The 18,012-nt window shown below is 42.6% G+C and overlaps 2 protein-coding genes across 12 annotated transcripts in view; one reads left to right on the top strand and one right to left on the bottom strand.

Annotated features, from left to right (window-relative positions):
- HS3ST5 (heparan sulfate-glucosamine 3-sulfotransferase 5) overlaps positions 1–6,439 on the bottom strand; it is a 298,567-nt gene extending 292,128 nt beyond the window's left edge. For 3 of the 11 annotated variants that reach the window (XM_086317205.1, XM_086317207.1, XM_086317206.1), the window contains exon 1: positions 4,964–5,820. The gene's annotated coding sequence lies outside the window, so the exon portion shown is untranslated. Of the gene's footprint in view, positions 1–4,963 lie in introns of all 11 variants that reach the window. The other 8 variants (XR_015132749.1, XR_015132747.1, XM_086317204.1 and 5 more) reach the window with 6 other exon arrangements.
- LOC147365801 (uncharacterized) overlaps positions 4,011–18,012 on the top strand; it is an 856,584-nt gene continuing 842,582 nt past the window's right edge. The window contains exon 1 of the transcript XR_015132793.1: positions 4,011–4,302. The gene's annotated coding sequence lies outside the window, so the exon portion shown is untranslated. The remainder of the gene's footprint in view (positions 4,303–18,012) is intronic.

Raw genomic sequence — 18,012 nt, 5'->3', positions numbered from 1 at the left:
CACTTCATGCCAATTGCCTTCCTTATGAATTCCTTAAGAATTCACTCTAATTTGAAAACTGTCATAAATCTCAGTTGCTAGAATGCGTTTGCTTTACAACTTAACGGGGCCCCCTTTGGTTCCCTGTTTAAGAAAACTGAAACAAACAAACAGACAAACCAAAAAACATCTGTTCAGAAGCAGCAGCACAGCACAGTGGACGGCCTGGGCCCACACACCAGCTCTGCCATTTTGTAGCTGTGGGGCTTCAGCCATCTATTTAGGCTTCCTGAGCCTCATCTTCCTCACCGGCTAAATGAGGATAAAAAAAAAAACAAAAAAACAAAAAAACCAAACACCTGCTTTATCTACTTGTTTTCTCTCTGGGGAGAGCAGGGCGGCTACCAGAATTGAGTTACATTATCAAAGTTCTTTGGACAGTGTCAAGCACATACTAAAGATTATGATGTGTTTTTTTAAATAACTTGTTCAAAAAAGTTTAGTACCCTCCCCATTTTTAACATCAAGACTAGTTGAGCATTTAATAAGTACCATTCTCCAGCTAATGCTGACCTCACAAACCACTTATGCCACCAAGAGGACTCTTCCTATTGTTCAAAGTTATTAGACAAGGGATTTCAAGGTGGCTCAGAGGGTAAAGCGTCTGCCTGAAATGCGGGAGACCTGGGTTCGATCCCCGGGTCAGGAAGATCCCCTGTAAAAGGAAATGGCAACCCACTCCAGTACTCTCGCCTGGAAAAATTCCATGGATGGAGGAGCCGGGTAGGCTACAGTCCATGGGATCGCAAAGAGTCGTACATGACTGAGCAACTTCACTTGTCACTTGTCCAGTGGTTAAGACTTCCCCTTCCAATGCAGGGGGCTGTGGGTTCGATCCCTGGTTGGGGAGCTAAGATCCCACATGCCTCCTGACCAAAACACCCAAAAACATAAAACAGAGGCAACATTATAACAAATTCAATAAAGACTTAAAAAATGATCCACATCAAAAAAAATCTTTAAAAAAAGAGTTTTTAGACAAAATGTTTAGATATATACCTAAATATAAATACATATATAAATATAAAGATGTATTTTATATGTATACATGTACACATGTGTATATGTATATGTGTAACTTACCTACTTCCCACACAATATCTGGGTAAAATGGCCTAAAGTCAAACAAACTCTGTAACCATCTTTTAATATTGACAGAGTTTTCTTTCATAAAACTTTTTAAGAAGAGGAAAAACTGTACCATTCTACCAAATGTTAATTAAGACATGATAATGGAACTTGCATTTGAGGTTTAGAGAGGTTCATTTATCCTGCCTATACATTATATGGATCTCCAGACAGAATCTTTTACTTCTACTTTTGATAAATGTTAGCTGCTCTGAAATGGTTTTCAGTTAGATCAGTGATTTTCAACTCCACGTCTTAATAGTTTCCTTTAATTGCACTCCTGCTATAAAGGTTAGGATAACGTCATGACCCTCAGAAACAAATATCTATTCCAGAGTGAGCAAAATTTGTCAACAGTTAAATTGGATTTCAGGGGGAGGGAAAAGTTACACTTTTGCTGGTTTTAAAGAATCTGTATTAAATTCACAGAAAAATTACAATGCAGTGTAGGATTTTTTCTCAATAGTAACAATTTAGGTCATAGTGAAATTAGTGAAATAAACCATAGGTTATTTTGGTTTTAAGGTTCCTCTCCCCAGCAAACCCTGGAGAAGGAAACAGCTACCCACTCCAGTATTCTGGCCTGGAGAATTCCATGGACTGTATAGTCCATGGAGTTGCGAAGAGTCGGACAGAACTAAGCAACTGTCACTTTACTTCCCCAGCAAAAAAGGACAGAACTTGAATGAAGATAAATCTGAGGTTTGAATAATAATTTCTTTACCTGACCTGTTCTCTCTTTTCAAACTATTCACCTTTACCTAAAACAAAAAAACCTCTATAATTCCATTAACAGACAAGAACTCATTTAATTGCAATAATCTCAGAATATGAAATATTTGAATAAGTTTTAAAGAGAAATTTTAAAAATTATGCACAAATAAAATATGCAAGTGTTCACATAATTTCAATGGCATAATAGTGTTACTGCTCATACCCAGAGATTTTAGTATCGATTTTAGCAAGTGTCCCTTTTACTAAGGGATTGCTATCTCATTTTACTAGGAAGTTACCTTGAGAGTTACTTCATTCATGAATAAGCATCTCTAAAATAAAAGACTACCTCACCAGACCTTCCACAAGAGTCAGAGAATTCTTCTCAACTAAAATTTCCATAACATATTTCCCTCTTTCTAATGGACCCTGAATAACCATTTTTCTTATCTGCTCTTGTACATATAATTGAACTTATAAGAGATGTTATTGTTTCTGAGATTATAAAAGGATGAGAAAAGGAGCATAAAATTTGTTGCATCCTATGAATTCAGGTTTGCTTTCTCAATACAACAGGAACATTTGCATTTACTCATAAATGAATACTAATGACATATGCAGATCCAGCACTGCTCCACAGAAATCACACAGGGAAAGCTAGGGCGGTGCACAGATAGTTCTATTTCTCCAAAGTATTCAGACAAAGAGTGACAGGATTAAAGTCAACATCAATTCTCTGAAGTTGAGTCATAGCTAAATGACACAGTGTGTTAAGAATAATGTTGAGATTTACGGTGAAAACAAAGCTGGCTAGTGAACAGCTTATATGATTTTTGAGTCAACAACTCATGATTGACCACCTACTTTGGGCAAAATGCTGCTTCCTTAAGTAAGTCACTGTTCTGCTGTTCTTTTTACACAGTGTAGGAGTAAGCACCCTGCTTCCATTGAAAACTCTTCCGTGTTATTTAAAATAACACTCAGCTCAGCTTTGTGTGTACTCCTGCGCTCAGTAAATACTTTTTGAATGAGTGAAAATTCAGTGAGTAAGAAGATTATTCATTCAAAAACATCTGTGTATGCCTGCAAAATGGTACGAACAATAATGCAAGCATAGTCAACTCTCTGTGGGCAGCACCTTCTCATAAAGAAGTCAAAGGGAGTAATTTCCACATTAAAATGTAAGCATGACGTCTGGCTTAACCTAGAAACCATGATCCTAGCACTTTTGCAAAACTCTGAAGAGTATGCTGGTAATTTCCCATATAATCTACTTTAGGCAACTATTTGAAAACATTACATTATTGATGATGTTTCTAAATATGTTATTAATCCAGGAAAGAGTATTTTTAAATAACTCAGAGTAATCTAGAAGGGGCCAGAGAAGTTTGTTGTTGTTGTTGTTGACTGTTAAGACCCTCTGCAGGTGAAGCAGTTGGTTTTAAGCCACAGTTTCTTTCCCATCATTATGTTTCTTATAATGTTTTCCTCTGTCTTCATCAGTACACTAGTGAATGACTCCATATTCCTAAAGAAGCCTACCCTGCTGCTCAGTCACTTGGAGGTACGTAGCCTTGCTTTCATTTCTCCTTTTAAAAGCTTCACCAGGAAGAACCACTATGGCAACTTAAACAAAATCTGCTACAACATAATTGATGCCAATAAAAACCTTCAAATAGTTTTGATATCCAATTTTGTAATCCCTTTCATTATGTTCAACTTTTTCTTGGAATAGAAGCTGAATATACTTGAAATAAATTGTACTGTGGAAACATTTGTCTAAAGCCCTGAAATATGTCAAAACTACTGAGCAAAAAAAGCTTTCAGAAGCACCAGCTTTAAATTACTTCTAGCAAATCAGTTTAGATAAGAGCACCTTTAGAGAAAGAACGCCCACCCACTCTTGCTCCCACCCCCAACCCGACCCTGCTCGCTATTTATCCAACTAAGTTTACATAAATCAGAGAAGAGTTACAGTGCAATTAAATGTATCCACAAAGTAATATGATATAAAGCACTTTGCAAATATTAAACCTCTCCTTACGGGATCAATGTTTTCCATGAAGAAGCTGGTATGCGGAGAGGGAGAGGAAGGGAAGAAGAGAGAGAGAAAGAGAGTCCGACCCACCAGGTTAGTACTAGGGAGACCGGGATCTGAGCGGCAGCTCCCTTGGGTGGGCACCCATAAGCACTCAAAGAGGGAAGCCAGAGAGCGGAGTCCACCAAGGCGAAGTGATTCCGGAGTTGCGACAGGGGTTTGTTTGCTCTGCACCTGGAACCTTCAGGTAGAGGCATGCGCAGGGGGCTGGGCGCTCCTTCCTCGCTTCCCTAAACGCAGGCGGTCGCCCAAGTGCCAGAAGCGGAAGTCTCTGCGCTCCAGTCAGTAGCCACAGCGACCTCGCGCACTTTTCAGTAACAACGGTATGACCACCCACTCCATTGAATCCACCTCCTGAATGTGTGTGTGCGCGGGCGTGTGTGTGTCGGGGGTGGGTGGGAAGGGCTGCGTGAACTGGGGCTGCCCTGGGGCGGGGACTGGTACTTTGAGGGGTGGGGGACCTGCGGGGCGGAGAATGCACCCCACCCGCAAGTTCGCAGAGCTTTTGCCTGCCCGCTGCTTGCCCTCTCCTCCCGCCTGGAGGCCCCGAACTCGCCCAGAGCCGTCTCGCGCTCCAAGCGACAGCCCCACAGCCACTCTAGGAAGTGACTGTGTGCGGGCCCCCAAACTCTGCTGAACGCAGTTAACGCGTGTCCTCCCTCCCTCAAAGAGAACCCAGAGCGCTGCGCCCAGCTCAAGGAGACAGACAGACTGACACCAGTGAGTCTCAATTTACCCCGAGAATCATCCCTGCCGTTTTCCGTCTGGCACTAGTTTAACCCCAAGCCCCAGAGAACGTCTCAAAAGTCTCCCCCAGGCAGTGCCCAAGAGAACCGCGCCCCACAAAGCGCTTTGGCTGGCATCACAGCAGGTCACCCCTTGGAAACCTCCTCCCTTCCCATTTCCCCACTAATCTACGAACCATCAGCCCCCAGGGGGCTCGAGCCCCTCCCTGGCGCGAGGCGGGCAGCAAGCCCTGCTCACCGAGGTCTCCGGCGGCTGCGGCGCGAGCGAGAGTCCAGGGTACGGGGACCAGCGACGAGTCGCGCCGGGCCACGGGTGCCTCCTGCAGTCGCGGTGGCAGTTGGTCCAGTAGTTTCGGATGCCCTGGGCTTTGGCTGCACGGAGAGCCAGTCTGCTTGAATGGGAGCGAGCGAGCGAGCGGGGCAGTGCGTGCGCGCGTGAGAGTAAGAGGCGGGCGGGTCCTACACGCCGGCGGCTGCGAGGTCCGGGGCGGGGAGCCGAGAAGGGGAGGAGGCGGGCGAGAAGTAGTGGAGTTTAGGGCGCGTTTCCTGCACTTGCCGGAGAGGCTGGAGGCAGGTACGACAGGGCGCGCTCCCGCGGCGCGGGCACAACAGGGGCTGCCGCGGGAGCCGGAGTCCGCGCAGTGTCAGGGCCCGCAGACGCTCTGCGGGCGGAGGTGAGCATCCTCCTCTCCCCACGCCCGCACCGGCGCGGCCCTGGACTCTGAGCGCCGAGCGGAGAGCCTCCTGCGTCCGCGGTGACAGGTCCTCGGGCAGCCTGCTTCCTCCCGATCTGCCTAAAAGAGCAACAGTCAGAGCGGCTGGGATCTTCCCTTCCTGGGTCTTGGAGCCGCCGGGGCCAAGCTGTGTGGGCGCCCGGCTCCCCGCGGCTGCTGCTGTCAGGCCGCCGCCCGGCCCCCGGCGGCTGCCTCCGGCAGACGTGCCCAGCTGTGTGCGCGCGTGTGTGTGTGTCTAAGCGAACGTCTTCCCCTCCATCACTCGGGCACGCGGGAGGGATCGGGTCCCCGGCGACCAGCTGCAGAGTGGCTGCCAGTCCACACCCTCTCGGCTGTCTCCCCACCCACCCCGCCCTTACTCCTCCTCGCCTTCTCCCTCCTCCCCTGCTCCTCCTTCAGCTGCCGCTCCCGAGCTCCCCAAGGCCGGGGAGAAACCGCAACGAAAAGGGCGGAGGAGAAGGGTGGGGAAGGAAGCGCAGGTGTCTTCTGCCGAGAGCAGGGCTCAAGCACGGGAGCCGCCTGCTGCAGGGAGAGGGCAGGGCAGTACGCGGAGAAGGGGGAGGAGAGGATTTACCCCGAGGCCCCAGTCCTGTAGCTGAGCCACCGCGTGTCCCGCCCAGGCGCTAGAGCCCTGGGCTAGGAGCGCGCTGGGGAGGCAGAGTGGGCGCTCAGGGCTTCCAGGCCAACTGAAGTCACAGCTTGGGGAGCCCACGAAAGTGATCAGGGTGGCACAACCCGGGGTCACAGAAGTCTCTGAGGAGCTGAGACCGGTATCTCCGGGGTTAGAGGGGCCTAGACCTGGAGCTTGGGCACACAGCTGTCCAGGGAGCCCTAGTGTGGCTCCCCGCAGGCCAGGCGGGAGAGCTGGGGGCTGTGAGGGGTCGGGCGGCTGCGGCGGCGGCGGATCTCAGACTGCTGTGTGCCTCCCGAGTCACAGGGGGCGATCACCGCCTAGCTGGGAAGCGGAGAGCAGGGCTCTGCCTTTTTCCCGGTGCCAAATCCCGAACCGAGAGGCACACTAGCCTTCCCAGTTCAGACAGCGTCCCTCCTATCCCTTGCTCCCAGCAAAGCAGTGAGCAGGGGAGTCTACCTGCTGTTTACTGTGCTCTCTACCTGGTTGAAAAAAATCCCATCTCAGCTGAGACTGATGTGTTGTTTCTTTTCTAACTCAGTCCCTCCCTCATCATCTAGCCCCACCCAACCAAAATTTCCCAGAAAACTAGTATCTTTCTCATGGACAAAGTTTTCCCCTGTGGAATTTTATTAAAAAGCAAACAGACAAAAAAAATTTTTTTTTTCCTCTCGAGGTAGTAGGTCTCTTACTAATTCCATACTACAAACGTAGTACAAGGAAAAGTCTCTTAGGCCGGGAATCGCAGCGTTATTGCTTAGGAGGGCTGGTCTATTTTCAAGTAAGAGTCACAGAATGCAGAATCGAGTCAACCTGCGATCCTGGAGAGAGCTAGTCCATTTAATTAGAGGTCTGTTAGAATGATCACTAGCAACAACACTAGAAAGAATTGTGGTGCTTCCTCCAGAATCCATTCTTTTTTATTATGGTAATTTCACTTAGTTAATTTAGGTAATCTGAAAATGAAAGATTGGATGCAATTCACAAGGCACAATATTTCTAGATTCTCATTGCAACTGCCACCGCACCACCTTCCCCACACCCACTCTCTCCACTTCCTGAGGTGGAGAGATCTCAAACTGCACTTTTTCAATTTCAGGATAATACACCTTGAAGGACAAAGCTGTTGAATTCCAGAAAGAGATAACTTAAACCTAAGTAAACTTATTTACCAACTACTCAGACAAAATCATAAGCTCAGCAGCAACAGCAAAATGTATATTGTTTAATCTATGGAGCAGGAGGAAAGATGGCTGTTTGCCAGATATGTGATCCATTAACCTCTTTAGCTCATTGTTGGCAACAATAGCATACAATCACATTCTTATGTTTGAAAGACAAGCGATTGTTTTTCCCCATCTCAAAATCACAATGGCACATTATAGTTTAAAAGAAACCTCAAACAATAAAAGTAATAAGAAAGGAAGAAACACAGTTTGCTTTTTTCCGAACAAATGTTGCTGTTCTGTTTTTCTTGAGGGGAAAAATGCTGATAAGCAATAAAGTCTACAAAGGCATGACAATAGATTTTGAAGAATGCATCGCTCCATCTATCAGTCTTTTCAATTAGTCAACTTTATTTAAAATGTTTATTTAAATTATCTTTTTATTGGTATTCATTCTTTCTTTTGTGCCAGGAAGATTGCTGTGGAGGACGATGGGGTGAGATGAATCTAGTTTCTCAGAATTCTGTCTTGCTTCAGGTTTGTGTCTGGCAGAAAAGGAACAATGAGCAGCCTGTGCTTTCTCAGCAATCCTAACTTCTCCTCAGAGAACCCTCAGCTCTGTAGCTGACGGACTAAGAGACTGTCACAGTGATTTTGCCTAGCTTGTGCAAGATCATACCTGGGGCTGGGAGCAGGTACAACGCCAGAAACTATGAAGGAATGCTCTGGAAAAAAAGATTCTACCTAGCCTCTGGTTGGAGGATTAGATCAGGGTATATAACCTTCTCTGTGTGATGCTGTTCAGCTCCTCCAATAATAGAAGAAACATGTTAGTCCTGTGTGAAATTAAATGAATAAAACTAAGCACCGGATAAAGAGGTACAGCCAACAAATCTTTTTAAAATGCAGTTTCGAAAATGGTTGCAGATTCATTGGTTTGGTTTAGTCACCAAAGCCAAATAAAGTGCACAGTAATGAAAACATTTGGTGAATTAGAGTGTTCATTTGGTGAAGAATTTTTTTTTTTCTGAGCATCATCACACTCTCTTGTCTCATAAAGATGCAACCATTAAATATTGTTCAGCTTACACTTTCAAATGGAGGCCATCTTCTCAGAAATGTATACACGTTTGTCATTATTAGGGGATATTTGCTTTGTTTTCCAACTATATCTTTTATTTTTTAAATGAGCCAATCCCTGACATTTAGATTCAGTTGATTATGTAAACATTTTTTTAAAAAGGAACTCTTTGTGCCAATCACTGAAAACCAAAAGATGAATAAAAGAAGCCTCTGCTCTCATAGGCTGAATTCAGTAGTAACTAGGATTATCAGGTATTTGTTGTTCAGTCACCCAGTCATGTCCAACTCTTTGTGACTCCATGGACTGCAGCACACCATGGAGGGAGATGTCCCTCACCATCTCCCAAAGTTTGCCCAAGTTCATGTCTGTTGCATCAGTACAGTCTTATCTTTTGTTGTTGTATAGTCACTCAGTCGTGTCCAACTCTTTGTGACCCCATGGCCTGCAGCAGTCCAGGCTTCCTTGTCCTTCACCATCTTCCAGGACTTGCTCAAACTCATGTCCATTGAGTCAATGATACCATCTAATCATCTCGTCCTCTGTCTTCCCCTTCTCCTCCTGCCTTCTATCTTTCCCAATATCAGGGTCTTTTCTAATGGGTCTTCACATTAAGTGGCCAAAGTATTGGCCAAGGCTCTTCGCATCAGGTGGCCAAAATATTGGAGCTTCAGCTTTAGCATCAGTCCTTCCAATGAATATTTAGGACTGATTTCCTTTAGAAATAACTGATTTGATCTCCTTGCAGTCCAAGAGACTCTCAAGAGTCTTCTCCAATGCCACAGTTCAAAAGCATCAATTTTTTGCAGTGATTTTAGAGCCCGAGAAAATAAAGCCTCTCACTGTTTGCATTGTTTCCCCATCTGTTTATCATGAAATGATGGGACCAGATGCCATGATTTTCATTTTTTGAATGTTGAGTTTTAAGCCAGCTTTTTCACTTTCCTTTTTCACCTTCATCAAGAGACTCTTTAGTTCCTCTTTACTTTCTGCCATAAAGGTGGTGTCAGTTGCATATCTGAGGTTATTGATATTTCTCCCAGCAATCTTGATTCCAGTTTTTTCTTCATCCAGCCTGGCATTTCTTATGTTGTACTCTGCATATAAGTTAAATAAGGTATATGTTATATCAGGTATAGGTCTGGTTCAATAGGAATCCTTCCTCTTTGTAGAAATGAGCCCCTGAGCCCACATCTCCATGCTACATCATTGTATTTGAATGTCTCTTGTATAAAAATTCTGGCTTTCTGTTAGGAAATGTTTAGCAGTCAGAGGCCTAAAAGTATAAGGCCACACCTGATTATAAGGGAACTATATCTTATGCAAGAAATGGGTCCACAGATCTGATGTCAGAAACAATGAGGATTTAACCCTCTCTAGGTCCAGGCCAGTGCTGACTAATAGAAGTATCATGCAAAGCATAAATGTGAGCTACATGTACAATTTTGAAAGCTGTGGTACATATCCACAATGGAGTATTACTCAGCCATTAAAAAGAATACATTTGAATCAGTTCTAATGAGGTGGATGAAACTGGAGCCTATTATACAGAGTGAAGTAAGCCAGAAAGAAAAACACCAATACAGTATGCTGCTGCTGCTGCTGCTAAGTCACTTCAGTCGTGTCCGACTCTGTGTAACCCCACAGACGGCAGCCCACCAGGCTCCCCCGTCCCTGGGATTCTCCAGGCAAGAACACTGGAGTGGGTTGCCATTTCCTTCTCCAATGCATGAAAGTGAAAAGTGAAAGTGAAGTCGCTCAGTCGTGTCTGACCCTCAGTAACCCCATGGACTGCAGCCTTCCAGGCTCCTCCATCCATGGGATTTTCTAGGCAGGAGTACTGGAGTGGGATGCCATTGCCTTCTCCGCAATACAGTATACTAACGCATATATATGGAATTTAGAAAGATGGTAACGACAACCCTGTATGTGAGACAGCAAAAGAGACACAGATGCATAGAACAGTCTTTTGGACTCTGTGGGAGAGGGAGGGGGAACGATTTGGGAGAATGGCATTAAAACATGTATAATATCATATAAGAAACGAATCGCCAGTCCAGGTTCAATGCAGGATACAGGAAGCTTGGGGCTGGTGCACTGGGATGACCCAGAGGGATGGTATGGTGAGGGAGGTGGGAGGGGCATTCAGGATGGGGAACACATGTACACCCGTGGCAGATGCATGTTGATGTATGGCAAAACCAATACAATATTGTAAAGTAAAAAAAATAAAATTAAAATAAATAAATAAAAAATAAATATTCTATAGTTCATTTAAAAAGTAGAACAAACCAAGTAAAATTTAATAATATATTTTGTTTAACCTAATATATCTGATATTATAATTTTGACATATGATCAATATATAATTATTAGTGAAATATTTTACATTTTACATTATTTTTTACACTGTGATGGGAAGAATTGCTCCCACACCCTGATTCTTGGAACCTGTAAATATGTCCCATTACCTGGTAAAATGAACTTGGCAGATGTAATTAAATGTACACACCATAAAATGGGGAGATTATCCTGGATTGTCTTAAGTGGGCTCAACCTAATCACATGAGTTCTTAAAAGCAGAGCATTTGCTCAGGGGCTGAGCGGAAGAGTTGTGGTACAAAGAGAATTCAGAGAGATTCAAAGCCAGGGTCGGTGGGAAAAGGAGTGAAGGTGACCTTTAGGAGCTCAGTGAGCTACTAGCTGACAGCCAGAAAGGAAACAAAACCCTTGCCCAGTAACCACAAAAAAACTGAATTTAGCCAACAACCTGAGTGATCTCGGAAGCAGTCATCTGCAGAACCTCTAGAGAAGAATTCAGTGCTACTGACACCTTGATTTTGTCCTTAGGAGACTAAGCAGAGGGCGCAGGTGAGCCATCTGTACCAGGACTTCTGGACTATAGCACTGTGTGATAATAAATGGATGTTTTAAGTCTTTAAATTTATTATAATTTTTATAGTAGCTCATACATGTACTGAGTCTTAAAATCTGGTGTGTATTGCACACTTCCAGTAAATCAGATGCGTGATCAGTCATTTCTGACTCTTTGAGACCCCATAGACTGTAGCCTGTCAGACTCCTCTGTCCATGGGATTTTCCATGCAAGAACACTGGAGTGGGTTGCCATTCCCTTCTTCAGGGGATCTTCCCAACTCAGGGATTGAACCTGCATCTCCTGCATTGGCAGGCAGATTCTTTACTACTGTGCCACCAGGGAAGCCCCCATTGTAAGCATACAGCTCATCTCAATTTGGACTATTTACATCTCAAATATTCAGTAGCCACAAGTAGCTAATGGTGATTGTATTGTACAGTGCAACTCTAGACCAACAGGAGTAAGATGTCTACAGAGTGCTAGATCTGTAGGCTAAATATGTCACCATCTGGAGAAAGAAGGGGAGAAGGCAATAGCGGTCCACTCCAGTACTCTTGCATGGGAAATCCCATGGACGGAGGAGCCTGGTGGGCTACAGTCCATGGGGTCGCAAAGAGTCGGACATGACTGAGCGACTTCACTTTCACCTTTCACTTTCATGCCCTGGAGAAGGACATGGCAACCCACTTCAGTGCTCTTGCCTGGAGAATCCCAGGGACGCAGGAGCCTGGTGGGCTGCTGTCTATGGGGTCGTACAGAGTCGGACACGACTGAAGTGACTTAGCAGCAGCAGCAGCAGCTGGAAAGAGAAGATGTGCAAGGAAAGGAGGAAACTGGCAAGATCTCTCCTGATCCCCCATCATTGCCCCATGTGAATGGAGTAATCTCACTCATACAGAGCACAGGCCAAATCTTACAAGTGAGACTGTCAGAATTCACTGCATTCTTATATTTTTGCTTTTACTACCTTGAGGCTACTAATAAAGTCTTTTGAATATTCCATTTTTGTTTCAGTTAAGTTTTGGAGCAATCAACAGAAGAGTTGTTGCTTCCACTTGACTTAATACTTAAGGTAAAGCATCATTTAGTTCCTGTAGTATGGGATGGGAGACAGTAGTCAAGGATAATCATGAAAGCATCCTAGGAGAAGAGGACTTATGTGGATTGATTTAACATTCCTAGGAAGGTTGTTATTTCCTACCGGAGAAACTATTTTCAGTATCAATCTTTAGAGGCCTATACTTTATTCTTATTAAGAAAGGCAGCATGTTTTCTAATCTAATTGCATTCCATGTTTAGCTTTGTACCATCATCATTTATCATCTTCCTTAACAAATAAGAATATAAACTCTTAACCTATGAAATCTAGAGCAGGAACTAACCACTGTAATCTGGGACCATTTTAGGATGGGTTTGCCACACAGCTGTAGACCTGGACCAACTTTTAAAAAAATGGAACATAGACCATGAGAGAGTAGAAGTGGAGGGGCTCTCCAGACTGCAAGGAGCAGTGGGCGTAACAATGCAAAGACCAGAAAGTGACTGGCGAGTTGACTGGCTGATAAAAAGGTCCTTTGACTATACCAAAAATATTTTGTAAGGAAAGTTATAGCTAATGTTAAAGAGGGAAAGGTTAATTAGCTCTAGATCTGCTCTGTTCAATGTGGTGGCCAAGTGCATTGGAAAAGACCTTGATACTGGGAAAGACTGAGGTGAAGGGGGTGACAGAGGATGAGATGGTTGGATGGCATCACCAACTCAAAGGACATGAGTTTGAGCACACTCTGGGAGATAGTGAAGGACAGGGTAACCTGGCATGTTGCCAGTCATGGCCTTGCAAAGACTCAGGCATGACTGAGCAACTGGACAATGAAAGCAAAGTGCATGTGGCCATGAAGCTGTTGAAATGTGGCGGGTCTGTGAGTATAAAATACACACTGAATTTCAAAGTCTCAGTGCCAACAACAACAAAAAAAGCTTTTAAATATTTTATTAATAATTTTACATTAATTGTTGAAATGATAACCTTTTAGATACACAGGGTTACATAAATTATGTTATTAAATTACTTTTACCATTTAAAACACTTTTTAAATAGAGCTTCTAGAAGATTTTAAATTACATAGGTAGCTTGCACTTTACTTCTACTGGCCATCACTGCTGTAGACTAAGTGCTTCTCATACTTTAATGTATATATGAATCACTGGGGAATCTTGTTAAAATACACTTTAGAAACTGCCAGGTAAACTGCTGCCATGGTTCTTGGATTACACTTTGAATATCACAATAATGTTTTACAATTTCACCTGCAATATAGAACCATTTAAGATTTTTAAAAAAATTCTGTACCCCAAATATTGCTGTACCCCAAATTAATTAAAGGGATCTCTGAAGTTGTGAGCTGAGGATAAATATTTGTTATAGCTCTCTAGCAGGTGATTTTAACATATTGCACAATTGAGAACTATTATTTTAGAAACTCTTGTATAGAGGTGAACTAATTTAAATTTTATTTTGTAGAAAATGGAGTTTATATATCAAGTGCAATTAATTTGTTGCTGGCAAATATTAATTTATTTATTAGTTTCTGCTGCTGCTGCTGCTGCTAAGTCACTTCAGTCGTGTCCGACTCTGTGTGACCCCATAGACGGCAGCCCACCAGGCTCCCCCATCCCTGGGATTCTCCAGGCAAGAACACTGGAGTGGGTTGCCATGTCCTTCTCCAGTGCATGAAAATGAAAAGTGAAAGTGAAGTCGCTCAGTCGTGTCCGACTGCAGCCTCCCAGGCTCCTCCGTCCATGGGATTTTCCAGGCAAGAGTACTGGAGTGGGGTGCCATTGCCTTCTCCGATTTATTAATTACTCTATGTAAATCATGGTGACTTATAGTCTGCCTTCTAGAAGCTTAAAAACTAATTACAGAGATAAGATACCTACTTAAATAATGGCAAAATAACATAGTTTCAGCATGACTGATACAGATATGAAGGTTTATAAGATTCCAGAAAAGGAAGAGTTAGTCTTGGGTGGGATATTTAGTAAATCTTCCTGGTAGAATAGATGTATGAGAAAGACCAGATACAGGGGTTCTCAAACTATAGAATGCATCAGAATCTTCTCAGGTAACCAGGGCAAGACCACTATTGTCATGAAACACTGCTAATATCACCCCCGCCACACCATGAATGAATTATACAACCATTCCTGCTTCTCTGTCCCAAAAACTCAAGTTCAAAGTCCCCAGTGGGAGGCTGACTAGCTGAGCCCAGACCACATGCTCCAGCCTAGGCTACCAGGAGCCACTGGCTATGCACAACTTCTCACCAGCACTGCACACAAAGGAACTTTTTTCAAAAGCAGGAATGCAGATGAAAGGCTGCTCAGCCTGCCTCCAAACTCCTCACCCTACCCTTGTCAAAACCAGACCAAAATGAAACACAACCAAAGAACCCCAAAACAACCAGTTCAAGAAACAAAATGTCTACCACAGATAGTATGACTCAAAAGATTGACATATATGTTAGGGGGGTGGGATGGGGTGGGGGGTTTGCAGCTTGACTTTGGACAAAAACCAAAGTTAATTTTAGATTGTTAGGTTTGAGATTATGATGTTTACTCTCAAGTAGAGATGCCCATTTAGTCTGGGGAATGAGGCAAAGGCTAGAGAAGGTTGCTTAGGTTTCATCTGTGTAGAGGTAAAAGTAGAGAAAAAATGTGAGCTTCAGGGGGCTGAATGTAGAAGGGGAAACTATGGACAGATTCTCTTATAATAGCCTCATACTTCTGGGGCTAAAAGAACAGTACAGAAGGGGTATTGCATTAGCTCTCAATAGGTTAATACCAGCTCAGATTAGAAAAGTTAAATAAGAATTTCTATTGTAGTAGTTCTCAGAGTTTTTAATATGCTAATTTGTATTATGACACTCTGATTAGACTGCTCTTCCAAATATCATTTAACTATGGAATTTTCTTGAAAAATGAATGATATATTAAAGACATTTTGGGAAACAATGGACTAGAATTATTTAGATCCAAAAATAGATCCAAAAAAAAAGACAGAAAGAGACTTAGAGAAATGTCCAGGGGAGAAACAGTAGTCCAGAATTCAGATTATTCTGACAGTTCAGATGCTTATTATTTCACTGTTTCAAGAGATGAGTTTAATAGTAGTGAAATTAATAGCACTGAATTCTATATTACCCCCATGTGTTCCAAATGCACAGTGCTTGGTAAATAGAGGCACACTAAATATCTGTTAAGTGAATCAATAAAAAGAGAATATTTAAGAAAAGTCCTTTAACTTGTCAATATTGAAGTCACAAGTAACCTCCAAAACATGGTTTCAGAATATTGGTGAGGTGGGTTGGAGGAGGCATCCACCTGCCAAGGATTTCTCTGGCAGAGATTAAATTGTCTATGCCATCATCTTTTTTTCTCTCTCTCTCTTTTTTTTTTTTGGTCATATAACAAAAGTAGCCATATTATTTATCACTTGAACTAGGACACCTGAGAAAAAGAAAGGAGGAGCTATTAATAATCATGCCAGGACAATACATACAAAACAGACTTCCGGACGAACTGGGACGAATGGTCATCCTAAAAATAACTCCTGATTTTCAGTTGAACACGTGACTGTTAAAAATAGAGACTGCCTTGTCCAACCTCTCTCGTCTATATGGGTAGCAGTGTGACGAAAATGTTACTTGATCACAGTGGTTAATTTTCCCCCCAAATTTTTACAGAGGTGCCTATATCTTGACCAATGTGGGTTCTCACTTATCAAAGAATATGGTAGAAGATGTTTTCAGAAGTTGGCACATGGAATGTATCTTTATTGAAGTATAGTTGATATACAAAGTTGTGTTGGTTTCTGGTATACAGCAAAGTAATTCAGTTATATATATGTATATATGATATATGTAATATAATATTACATATGTTATATATTATCTGAAAAGTGCTTTTCAGATTTTTTTCCATTATAGGTTACTTTCAGGTATTAAATATAGTTTCCTGTGCTATACAGTAGGTCATTATTTTTTCTCTTTTATATATAGTAGAGTGTATCTGTTAACCCCAAACTCCCAATTTATCTCCTCCCCCAGCCCTCTGCCTTCCCCTTTGGTAACAATAAAATTGTTTTCTTTGTATCTTTAACGGGTCTCTTTCTCCTTCTTGTGGACTGGAATCAGATTATACTGGTTAGAGCTTTCACACCATCTTGAATACTCCTGTGTTATTTTGGAGTTTTCTGTTCATGTGGTTGATCCCAATCCTAGACCTTATACCAAAGTTGCCGAAAACTGATATAATGGGAGCCACAAATGCAAGCACATATGTAGTATTACATTTTCTAGTAGCCATTTTAAAATGTAAAAGGGAAGAGGTGATATTAATTTTAATACATATTTAAATAATTGTGTCCAAAATATTATCTTTTCAATGTAATCAGTATAGAAAATATTAATGGTTATGTTTATTAACATGTAAAATATTAATGCTTATGCTTCACATCCAATCTTAAAAATCCCATGTATGTTTTCACTTATGTGCTTATTAGTCCCTCATTTGTGTCTGACTCTTTGCAACCCCATGGACTGTAGTCAGTCAGGTTCCTCTTATTCATGGAATTCTCCAAGTAAGAATACTGGACTGGGTTATCATACTCTTCTCCAGGGGATCTTCCCGACCCAGAGATCAAACCTGTGTCTCCCTCATTGCAGGTAGATCCTTTACCATCTAAGCCCCCAGGGATAGCACATCTCAATTTAGATTAACCAAATTTAAAGTGCGGTAGTTTGAGCATTCTATGGCATTGCCTTTCTTTGGGATTGGAATGAAAACTGACCTTTTCCAGTCCTGTGGCCACTGCTGAGTTTTCCAAATTTGCTGGCATATTGAGTGCAGCACTTTCACAGCATCATCTTCCAGGATTTGAAATAGCTCAACTGGAATTCCATCACCTCCAATAGCTTTGTTTGTAGTGATGCTTTCTAAGGCCCACTTGACTTCACAATCCAGGATGTCTGGCTCTAGGTCAGTGATCACACCATCGTTATTATCTGGGTCGTGAAGATCTTTTTTGTACAGTTCTTCTGTGTATTCTTGCCACCTCTTCTTAATATCTTCTGCTTCTGTTAGGTCCATACCATTTCTGTCCTTTATTGAGAGCGTATTTGCATGAAGTGTTCCCTTGGTATCTCTAATTTTCTTGAAGAGATCTCTAGTCTTTCCCATTCTGTTGTTTGCCTCTATTTCTTTGCATTGATCGCTGAGAAAGGCTTTCTTATTTTCCTTGCTATTCTTTGGAACTTTGCATTCAGATGTTTATTTCTTTCCTTTTCTCCTTTTTTTTTTCGCTTCTTTGCTTTTCACAGCTATTTTTAAGACCTCCTCAGACAGCCATTTTGCTTTTTTGCATTTCTTTTCCATGGGGATGGTTTGGATCCCTGTCTCCTGTACAATGTCATGAACCTCCGTCCATAGTTCATCAGGCACTCTGTCTATCAGATCTAGTCCCCAAAATCTATTTCTCACTTTCACTGTATAATCATAAGGGATTTGATTTAGGTCATACCTGAATGGTCTAGTGGTTTTCCCTACTTTCTTCAATTTAAGTATGAATTTGACAATAAGGAGTTCATGATCTGAGCCCCAGTCAGCTCCCGGTCTTGTTTTTGCTGACTGTATAGGGCTTCTGCATCTTTGGCTGCAAAGAATATAATCAATCTGATTTCGGTGTTGACCATCTGTTGCTGTCCATGTGTAGAGTCTTCTCTTGTGTTGTTAGAAGAGGG

This window comes from Bos grunniens, chromosome 9 (genome assembly GCF_055505025.1).
Source record: "Bos grunniens cultivar Pamir isolate PY7600 chromosome 9, Bosgru_T2T1.0, whole genome shotgun sequence".
NCBI classification, from domain to species: Eukaryota; Metazoa; Chordata; class Mammalia; order Artiodactyla; family Bovidae; genus Bos; species Bos grunniens.
The sequence above is the reverse complement of the archived record's forward strand: the minus strand, read 5'-3'. Positions and strand labels throughout refer to the sequence as shown.